Below are 12,023 nucleotides of genomic sequence, written 5' to 3' on the forward strand. Positions count from 1 at the left end.
CAGGCCTCTTCCAAGCTCCTGCACTACTCTGGTCTTATAGGTTCCAAGCCTTCATTCCCCAGAGCGTTTTATTCCCTGGCCTTTACTCCTACGCCGTTTGGCTCTTCTGTTTTTTGCCTCATCTGCTCTCGTGGCCCCAGGCAGCAGAGACTAACAAATTTGTTGTAAACGTTTCCTACAAATGTCCTCCAGGTAGCCCCTCAGCACTGGGAGGATGTCCAGTCGGGTGAGATCAAGGCCAGCCCTCGAGCCATACCCCAGTTCACAGTTGCAAATAAGGCCCCTTTCTGGAACCTGAGCTGGGCGTGTGGTCTGTTACCCTCAGGCCACCACAGTCTAGGCAGTGGGAGAGGGACCAGGATGAGTTAAAAAGCCACAAAGCTGTTTGTTCTGAGATCTAACTGGATTATCTATGATTTTTTTTTTTTGAGATGGAGTCTCGCTCTGTTGCCCAGGCAGTGGCGTGATCTTGGCTCACCGCAACCTCCACCTGCCAGATTTTCAAGCGATTCTCCTGCCTCAGCCTCCCGAGCAGCTGGGATTATAGGCCTGTGGCACCATGCCTGGCTAATTTTTATATTTTTAGTAGAGGCAGGGTTTCACCATGTTGTTCAGGCTGGTCTCAATCTCCTGACCTCGTGATCCGCCTGCCTCGGCCCCCCAAAGTGCAGGGATTACAGGCGTGAGCCACGGTGCCCGGCCTCAACTGGATTACATTAATCAAGTGTTCCTCTGGTTCCTGCAGGCTTTTAATTAGTTCCAAAAAAGTTGATTTTGACTTTTTTGCCAGTTTTTTGTTGCTTCCTATTTTCCGTGTTTCATTTATGTCCTACACGGGATCTCAAATTTATATAAAAAGAAATCTTCCCTCAGTTCCACAGATGGGAAAAAATGATGAAAAGACACGCAGTGAAAATGAAATCGGTGTTGCCTGCTTGCTGGACACTACCGTTTGACCTGGGTGTTGGGTTCTTTCTGTCTCTGTTTCTCGATTTCTGCACAGGGATTTCTGCCGGCCTTAAGGCCCACAGGGAAATGATCCCTTTTCCAGCTCAGTGCCTGCTTTGTGGAGCATACTTGTCAATCTGGAATTTCATACAACTATGGTTTTGGATGAACTCTGTTACCTCTCCTAGCAATTAACAGAGAAAATTGACAGTTGATTGACAAGAATGAGAATCCGTTCTAAAGAATTCCAATAGAACGGAATCCTTTATTACTGAAAGAATGCTCAACTCAAGTGGACACAGATCCCTCATTTTGACTTCATTAGCTATGGCACTGAGAGACAACTTTTTGAAAATACACAGCTAAAGCTGTCTGAGCTTTAAGTGCTAGACAAGTTTTTCAGAATACACAGCTAAAACGGTATCTGTTTTAAGTGCTTTAGCACTTAAAGCAGGGACCGTTTTAGCTGTGTATTTTGCAAAATTGTGTGCTCTCCAAATAAAAAGCTACTTTTGTTGTTACTTTTGGTCCCCAGGAGAAATGGGAGTCCTTTTCAGACAGCATGGGAGACACATGGGTCCTTCGGAGTCCTCTTGTCTGCCACTGAGGGTGTAATGAGGGCGTGAATCACTTTGGGAGGTGTCCAGACACACAGGTAGGCTTGCTGCAGAGCAGAGCTTTTTCCTAGGCGTGTGCTTCTTGTCATCATGAGCCATGTCTGAACGAATTATTCACATTTCATATGGAACTCTTTAGAACAGATTCTCATTCTTGTCAATCCACTGTCAATTTTCTCTGTTAATTTCTAGGAGAGGCAACAGAGTTCATCGAAAACCATAGGTGTATGAACGTCCAGATTGATAAGTATACTCAACAAACCAGGCACTGAGCTGGAAAAGGGATCGTTTCCCAGTGGACCTTAAGGCCCACAGCAATCCCTGTGCAGAAATCGAGAAACAGAGACAGAAAGTCACCCGCCTAAGGCTTGTCACTTGAAAATGAGTGGCTGACTGACTGGCACAGGACTGGAAATCAAATCCAAATCTTCAGACCTCTCATTTGAGAGGGTGCACTGCCTCCCCCAGGCCCAATGTTACAGTACAATGGCTTCACAAGAGCTTTACTGGATTGAAGTCAACATCCAAAGACATTAGATTCCATCGGCACTGTCTTCGGTCCCTTGTCTCTAATGAGAATTTGCCCAGTTCAAATTTGAACATTGGGTCTAACCTGAGATATCTTGCCTTTCCACCTGAAACTCTTGAAAAGGCTTGATTCACTTAGGAGCTCCTGCTACAAAGTAAGAGTCAAGAACCCTCTTGGGCAAAGCTGAGCTGGCCTCAGTGGTACATGGGAAATGAGCTGGTTTCAATCACCACCTTCTCACCAATCATCAAGATAAATGTCTTAGAAAATACATGTATTGCGCTTTTAGGAGGGCTGGGTGTTATCCAAGCTTCTGAGTAACATGCTACCACAGGAAGAAGGATCTGCTGCTCAGGTCTGGAGACAGAAACACAGACACACACACACAGACACACACACACACACACACAGACACACACACACACACACACACACACACACACACAGGCTTCACACACCACTGGTAGTTTCCAGCCAAATACTTAGTAGTATGAGGTAGGCTTTGAACCCATCCATGCTGCAAAGGAAGAAACCCCTTTGCCTAATTCACACGTCCATTCTCCCTCCTTCTCATCCAACGCTGCCTCCTCCTCAAGCCCACACATTATTATGTAGAATGAAATTATTCATGGCTATGAAGTTAAAGCATTGTCAATGCTGCTCTGATTAAAAACAGCAGCACAGTCAAATGGAGAACATTCTTGCATATGAAATGTGATTAATTCGTTCAGACATGGCTCATGATGACAAGGAGCACAGCCCCAGGATGAAGCTCTGCCCTGTAGCAAGCCTACCTGTATGTCTCGACACCTCCCAAAGTGCTTCATGCCCTCATTGCACCCTCAGAGGCAGACAAGAGGACTCCGAAGGACTCGTGTACCTCCCATGCTGTCTGAAAAGGACTCCCATGTCTCCTGGGGACCAAAAGTAACAACAAAAATTGCTTTTTATTTGGAGAGCACACAACTATTTCAAAATACACAGCTAAAACGGTCCCCGCTTTAAGTTCTTTAGCACTTTAAGTCTTTTGAAAAGTGTCTGTTCATATCTTTTGCCCACTTTTCGATGTGGTTGTTTGTTTTTTTCTTGTAAATTTCTTTTTGTGCTTTGTAGATTCTGGATATTAGCTATTTGTCAGATGGGTAGCTTGTAAAAAAAATGTTCCCATTCTGTTCGTTGTGGGTTCACTCTAATGCTTGTTTCTTTTGCTATGCCAAACTCTTTAGTTTAATTAGATCCCATTTGTCTATTTTGGCTTTTGTTGCCAATGCTTTTGGTGTTTTGGTCATGAAGTCCTTGCCTATGCCTATGTCCTGAATGGTTTTGCCTAGGCTTTCTTCTAGGGTTTTTATGGTGCCAGGTCTTATGCTTAAATCTTTAATCCATCTGGAGTCAATTTTTGTATAAGATGTAAGGAAGGGGTCCAGTTTCAGCTTTCTGCACATGGCTAGCCAGGTTTGCCAACACCATTTATTAAACAGGTAATCTTTTTTCTGTTGCTTCTTTTTGTCAGGTTTGTCAAAGATCAGGTGGTTATAATATGTGGCGTTACTTCTGAGGCCTCTGTTCTATTCCATTGGTCTATATCTCTCTTTTGGTACCAGAACCATCATGTTTTGATTACTGTAGTATAGTTTGAAGTCAGGTAGTGTGGTGCATTCAGCTTTATTCTTTTTGCTTAGGATTTTCTTGGCTAGGTGGGCTGTTTTTGGGTTCCATATGAGGTTTAGGGTGGTTTTTTCCAGTCCTGTGAAAAGGTCGATGGTAGTTTGATGGGGATAGCATTGAATCTATAAATTACTTTGGGCAGTATAGCCATTTTCACAATATTGATTCTTCCTAAAAATGATCATGGAATGTTTTTCCATCTGTTTGTGTCCTCTCTTATTTCCTTGAGAAGTGGTTTGTAGTTCTCCTTGAAGAGGTACTTCACATCCTTTGTTAGTTGTATTCCTAGGTATTTTATTCTCTTTGTGGCAATTGTGAATGGGAGTTCAATCATGATTTGACTCTCTGTTTGTTTGTTGTTGGTGTATAGGAATGCTTGAGATTTTTGCACATTGATTTTGTATCCTGAGACTTTGCCAAAATTGCTTATCATCTTAAGGAGATTTTGGACTGAGACGATGGGGTCTTCTAAATATACAATCATGTCATCTGCAAATAGAGACAATTTGATTTCCTCTTTTCCTAATTGAATATGCTTTATTTCTTTTTCTTGCCTGATTGCTCTGGCTAAAACTTCCAATACTATGGTGAATACGAATGGTAAGAGAGGGCACCCTTGTCTAGTGCCATTTTTCACAGGGAATGCTTCCAGTTTTTGCCCATTCAGTATGATATTGGCTGTNTGTTGGTTTGTCATAAATAGCTTTTATTATTTTGAGATACGTTCCATCGATACCTAGCTTATTGAGGGTTTTTAGCATAAAGTGCTGTTGAATTTTGTCAAAGACCTTCTCTGCATCTATTGAGATAATCATGTGGTTTTTGTTTTTGGCTCTGTTTATGTGATGGATTATGTTTATAGGCTTGCGAATGTTGAACCAGCCTTGCATCCCTGGGATGAAGCCCACTTGATTGTGATGGATAAGCTTTTTGATGTGCTGTTTGTTTGCCAGTATTTTATTGAAGATTTTTGTATTGATGTTCATCATGGATATTGCCCTGAATTTTTCTTTTTTGGTTGTGTCTCTGCCAGGTTTTGGTATCAGGATGATGTTGGTCTCATAAAATGAGTTAGGGAGGATTCCTTCTTTTTGTATTGTTTGGAATAGTTTTAGAAGGAATAGTCCCAGCTCCTCTTTGTACATCTGGTAGAATTCAGCTATGAACCTGTGTGGCCCTAGATTTTTTTTGGTTGGTAGGCTATTAATTGCTGCCTCAACTGCAGACCTTGTTATTGGTCTACTCAGGTATTCAGCTTCTTCCTGGTTTAGTCTTGGGAGGATGTAAGTGTTTATTTTAAAAGAAGTAATTTACATGTAAGTTATGAAACATAATAAAACAACAAAAATACATCCATTGTCCAAGTTTAAAACATAGAACACAATTAATAGTTTTGAGGCCCTCCCTGAACCTATTATTCTCCCTCCCTTCTATGATTAACCACAATTCCAAATTTTGTGTTAACCTTTATGGTTTTATTGAAAATGTATGTGTCTTTAATAAAATTAACAATTAATGTTCTTTGAGTGCTTGCTTTTTGTTAGACACTGTTCTAAATCCTTTACTTATTCACATGATTTGGATGTTTGCCACCTCAAAATATCATGTTGAAATGTGATTCCCAGTGTTGGAGGTGGGACCTGGTGGGAGGTGATTGCATCATAGGGGTGGATCCCTCACAAATGGTTTAGCACTATCTGCTCAGTGATGAGTGCATTCTCACTCAGTTCACAGGAGATTTGGTTATTTAAAAGAGTCCAAGACCTCCCACTTTTCTCTCTCTTGTTCCCACTCTCGCCATGTGATACTCCAGCTCCCCTGTTGCTTTCCACCATGATTTGAAGCTTCCTGAGGCGTCACCAGAAGCAGATGCTGGCATCATGTTTTGTGTACAGCCTGCAGAACCATGAGCCAATTAAACCTCTTTTCTTTATAAAATTACCCAGTCTCTGGTATTCCTTTATAGAAATGCAAAAATAGACTGATACACCTGTGTTAACCCTAATCCTCACAAAAACCATATGAGGTAAATACTGTTATTAGCACTCCCCATTCAGTACATAGGTAAACTGAGGCATGAGAAGTTAAGTGACTTGCTCAGAATCACATAGTTCATAAGTGGCAGACCCTGGTTTCAAACCCAGGCAGTCAAGCTTAAGCTTCTGTACCCTTAACTATTAGCTATTTACCTCCTCTAAACAATATTTGGGCATACTTCTTTGCACTTTACAGATACTGCATTTTTTACAAATTGAAGGTTTGTAGTTACTTTCCGTCGAGAAAATCTATGCATACAATTTTTCCAACAGTGTGTACTCACTTCATGTCTCTGTACCACATTTTGGTATTTTTCACAATATTTTAAATTTTTTCACTTTTATTGTATTTATTTTGGTGATCTGTGATTAGTGATTTTGGGGTTACTATTTTAATTGCTTTCAGGTGCCACAAGCAGCACTCATATAAGACAGTGAACTTATTCTATAAATATTTGTGTTCTGACCATTCCATCGACCAGCACTTTGTCCATTTCTCTCCATCTCCTTAGATTCCCTGAGACACAACAATGTTGAAATTAGGCCAGTTACTCCCCCCTACAATGGCCTCTAACTATTCAAGTAGAAAGGAAGAGTCACATGTCTCTTACTTTAGGGAAAAATCTAGAAATGTTTGAGCTTAGTGTGGAAGGCATGTCAAAAGTTGAGACTGGCTGAAAGCTGTGCTTCTTGGATCAATTATCCAAGTTGTGAATGCAAAGGAAGAGTTCTTGAAGGAGATTAAAAGAGCTACTCCAGTGAACACATGAATGATAAGAAAGCAAGATAGCCTTATTGCAGATATGGAGAAAGTTTTAGTGGTCTGGACAGAAGATCAAACCAGCCACAACATTCCCTTAAGCCACAGCCTCATCCAGAGCCGGCTCCAATTCTCTTCAGTACTATGAATGATGAGAGAGGTGAGGAAGCTGCAGAAGAAAAGTTAGAAGCTATCAGAGGTTGAGTCATCAGACTTATGTTCTCTGTGCCATAAAAGTGCAAGGTAAAGGAGCAAGTGCTGATGTAGAAGTTGCAAGTTATCCAGAAGATCTAGCTAAGATCATCAGTAGCTACACTAAAAAGCAGATTTTCAGTGTAGATGAGACAATTTTCTATTTGAAGAAGATGTCATCTAGAAATCCCATAGCCAGAGAAGAGAAACAAATGCCTGGCTTTAAAGCTTAAGTCTGTAAAGTACAGGCTGACTCTCTTGATTTTGTAGTAAGTTCACTTTGATGTTCATTTACCATTCTGAAAACTCCAGGGCCCTTAAGAAGTATGCAAAATCTACTTTGCCTATGCTTTATAAATGGAACACCAAAGCCTGGGTGACAGTATATCTGTTTACAGCATGTTTTCCTGAATATTTTAAGCCTACTGTTGAAACCTTCTGCATAGAAAAAAAAGATACCTGTCCAAATATTACTGTTCATTGACAGTGTGCCTGCTAACACAACATCCATTCTAACACAATCCCATGGATTAAGGGACATTTTTGACTTTCAAGTCTTATTATTTAAGAAATACATTTTATGAGGCTACAGCTGCCATAAATAGTGATTCCTCTGGTGGATCTGGGCAAAGTCAATGAAACCCCTTCTGGAAAGGAATCATCATTTTATTATATTATTTTTGCTCACACAGAAAGACAACATGGAGTCATCATTTTAAATGCCATTAAGAATATTTGTGATTCATTGGGAGGACATCCAAAAATTGACATTAACATGAGTTTGGAAGAAGTTGATTCCAACCTTTACGAATGATTTGGAGGGGTTCAAGACTTTGGTGGAGGAAAGAACTGCAGATATGATGGAAATACCAAGAGAACTAGAACTAGGCGAGCATATGAAGATGTGACTGAATTGCTGCAGTATCATGATCAATAAATGAGGTTGCTTCTTATGGATGAGCAAAGTGGTTTCTTGAGATAGAATCTACTTCTGGTGAAGATGCTATGAACATTGTTGAAATGATAAAGGATTTAAAATATTACACAAACTTAGTTCATAAAGTATTGGCAGAGTTTGAGAGGTTTGACTTCAGTTTAGAAAGACATTCTACTGTGGATAAAATGCTATCAGATAGCATTGCATGCTTCAGAGAAATCTTTTGTAAGAGGGAGAGTCAATTGATGTAGCAAACTTCATTATCTTTTTAGTTTTAGAAAGTGCTGCAGCCACCCCAACCTTTAGCACCACCACCCTGATCAGTCAGGAGCAATCAACATTGAAGCATGACAAGCAAAAAGATAACTGAAGATCACTACAGGCTCAAATGAGTGTTAGCATATTTTAGCAATACAGTCATTTAAAATCAAAGTGTGGGCATTGTATTTATAGATATATTGCTATTGCACATTTAATAGACTACTGTATAGTGTAACATAGTTTTTATATGCATTAGGAAACCAAAATGTTTATGTGACTCATTTTATTACAATATTCATGAACTGAATCTTTAGTATCTCTGAAGTATGCCTTCAATGCCATTCTACTTATTTTCTAATCACATAAAAATAGAATCATAGAGTCTTAATTTTGTTTGCCAGAAGCACGCCCTCAGGTATGGACCATAATGCAAGTGGTTGATTTGGAAATTGTGCCACGAAAACCCAGTAGGGGAGCTGGGAACTGAGATGGGGGCGGAAAGGAGGCCAGCTCAGGGTTGTTACTAAGAGGTTACCACTGTGGGCAACTATATCCTACTCACACGGAGGAGCTCTGAGAGCCAGAGTAGTGTTGGCTGCCCTGGTTGGTTTTAGGCACATAGGCTCAAGAAGGGGGTCTCCCTATGTTGTCCAGGCTGGTCTCAAGTGCTTGGGCTCAAGTAATCCTCCTGCCTTGGTCTTCCAAAGCACTGGGATTATAGGCATGCGCCACCACACCAGACCCATCCTTTTATACTTGAAAGGTTAAATTGATATATTGCCCATTATTAGAAAAAGATGTCATAGATATGTTAAGCAATATCATTAACTTCTTCAGATATTTATTTTTCACTGTGAAGCTGGATGTTTAAGCAATAAGATTGTATTCCTGTCTGGTCTTCCTTAAAAAATTAAAGTGGCATTATTCTAAGAAAAGAAGTGTTATTACCCTACTGTTGTGTCTTTTTAGAGAGCAACTTAAATAGTATGGGAAAGTCACCTACAGCAAGGCTGGCAGGTTTAAGCTTGAGTGTGTGCAGTGTTTGTGTCATGCTGTGCTTCAAATTATCACAGAGAATACCTTTGTGAAAAAGACTTTAAACCACCACTCCCTCTAAAACAAAAAGGCCAGTAATATCATTATGTGAAAAATTGCTATAACTTCCCTGCATCTGTAAACTGCATTTACATTTACTTTGTTTTTTCTTTCTTTCTCCCCTTTAATGTTAGGTGTCTCTTTTATGGCGAAACAGTCACATGATGTCAGTCTCAGGGAGGTTTGAAAAACTATTCCATTGTGCCCATTTTACAACGAAGAAATGGACACTCCTAAGACTAAATGAATAACTTTAAAAAAAAAAGCCTGGGCCTGGTACACACCTCTCCTAAAGGTATGGCTGAATTATAATTTACTAAAAATTATTATCAGTAATATTCTAGATTTTGAATGAAATAACAAAATAACAACTGGTGTTAGTCTCATTACATTTTCCTAAGCTTTCTTAAAAAATGTAGTTCAAAACCTGAAAAATTATTTACCTGTTCTTTAATATTTTCAAATTCCTGACTCATGAAATTAATTAATTAAAAACAATACATATATGAAGAATCCAAAAGTTATTGTTGGAACTTTAGGAAATTATCTGCTCAAGAATCTATTTGTTCATATTTAAGAGGATTGACTTAATGAATGCATTTCTCTAATTTCTCTGTGCAAATTTTTTTTTTTTTTTTTTTTGAGAGTGAGTTTCACTCTGTCACCCAGGCTGGAGGGCAGTGGTGTGGGATCTCGGCTACTGCAACCTCTACCTCCTGGGTTCAGGCAATTCTCCTGCCTCAGCCTCCTGAGTAGCTGGGATTACAGGCACGCACCACTAGGCCCAGCTGATTTTTTGTATTTTTAGTAGAGACAGGGTTTCACCATGTTGACCAGGATGGTCTCGATCTCTTGACTTCGTGATCCACCCGCCTCGGCCTCCCAAAGTGCTGGGATTACAGGTGTGAGCCACCGCGCCCGGCTCTCTGTGCAAATTTTGCACTTCCAAATTGAGAACAGCAAATTTCAAACTGAGAACAGCAAATTTCAGCAATGTATGGTAGACCAGTGCTGCAGACTTTATCTGCTTCAGTAGCACTGCCAAGTGAATTATTAAAACATCTAAAAATTGTCTCATCCATTGTGGCTTATTCCAGTGAACAGAATTTAGAGTAAAAATCTATTTCACCTAGTACATCTCATTTAATTCCTATGACAACTCTGTGAGAGAAGAGATTTTGATTATTTATTAGTGGACATAAGAGACAGCCTTTGAGATTTGCTCAAGGACACAGGCCTCACTACACAGCAGACTTATTTAAAAATAGAGAACTCTCAATAATACCTGCAGTTTAGATTAAGCTTGTCCAACCTGTGGCCCATGGGCCACATGTGGTCCAGGATGGCTTTGAATGCAAATTCATAAACTTTCTTAAAACATTATTAGATTTTTTTTTTTTTTGCGATTTTTAAAAGCTAATCATCTATCATTAGTGTTAGTGTATTTTATGTGTGGCCGAAGATAATTCTCCTTCTTCCAATATGGCCCGTGGAAGCCAAAACACTGGGCACCCCTGGTTAGATAATAGCATTATACCAATGCTAATTTTCTTAGTTTTGTTAAATGTACCATGGTTTCATATTAATAGGTTGTTAATGTTAGGAAAGCTAACATTAACTAGGAAGGGTATACCCTGTACTATCTCTCTCTTCAACTTTTATATAAATCTAAAAATATTCCCTTTCTTCCTTCCTTCCTTCCTTCCTTCCTTCCTTCCTTCCTTCCCTCCTTCCTTCCTTTCAACAAGCTGCTGCTCTGTCACCCAGGCTGGAGTGCAGTGGTGTGATCACAGCACACCAAAACCTTGAACTCCTGGTCTCAAGCAATCCTCCTGCCTCAGCCTCCCCAGTACTGTGACTACAAGCATGTACAAATCCTGAGCTAGCTATGTTGCCAGGGCTGGTCTTGAACTCCTGGCCTCAAGCAATCCTCCTGCCTCAGCCTCCCAAAGTGCTGGGATTACAGGCCGGGCCCACCATGCGTGGTGCAAAAGTATAAAAATTTAAAAATAGATCTTCTAATTATTTCACAGTGTATTAGCATTTTATTTTATTACGTTATTTTGGCAGGGGGCAGGGTCTCACTCTGTCACCCAAGCTGGAGTGTATGGTGCAATCACAGCTCATTGTAGCCTTGATATCCCAGGCCCAAGCGATCCTCCTTGGGCTCAAGTGATCCCCCCATCAGGCTACCGAATAGCTGGGACTACATGCACGTGCCACCATCCCCAGTTAATGTATTAGCATTTTAGATTAGTCAGGGTAGAATATAATCTTTCCTCTTACAGATGGGGAAATTGGTACCAACACTGACTTTCCCCGGCTCAGACCAGGCTCAAGTCTCCCAGTTATGGAGGTGGTTATTCCGTAGCACCTACCTGACATGTAATGGATAAGTAGAAATCGCCTCCTTTTATTCAAAAAGTATATCAGTAGGCCCACAGATCCTACCTACACTTAGGAGCACATACAGACTGATGTGTGCAATTTTTTGCAATTCCTAAGTTCATCATATCTGTCTATCAAGTTTCCCATTACGTGGCTATTCAGACTGTGCACCCCCAGGAATTACTCCCATCTGGTTCCTGTGCTGCTGAAAGTCACTTTCTCCCTTACTCTACTTCTGCTACTTTTCTTTGCAACTGCAGCCTTCCTCCCATTTTAATTTGGTTTATCTCCTTCCCTTTTTTCTTAAATTCCATTGAGTGAGGTTGTGAGGGTCACACTCAAGGCAGAAGTTTGAAGACAGTGTTTCTCCTCACTTCCTGCCCTTTAAGAGACAGCTCAGTTCAGCAAGATTCAAGCACAGCTTACCTGATATACTCTCCTCTCATTCATGGCCCTAGGAAGAGAGAGAAAGCACACGTCTTCCAACTTCTGCTTACCTGATATACTCTCTTCTCATTCGTAAGTGAAAGCACATGTCTTCCAACTTCTTCACTGACTGTGACCCTCCCTACATCCAGCTATATGACATAAT

The sequence above is a fragment of the Cebus imitator genome, unplaced genomic scaffold (genome assembly GCF_001604975.1).
Source record: "Cebus imitator isolate Cc_AM_T3 unplaced genomic scaffold, Cebus_imitator-1.0 Scaffold26, whole genome shotgun sequence".
Lineage (NCBI taxonomy): Eukaryota > Metazoa > Chordata > Mammalia > Primates > Cebidae > Cebus > Cebus imitator.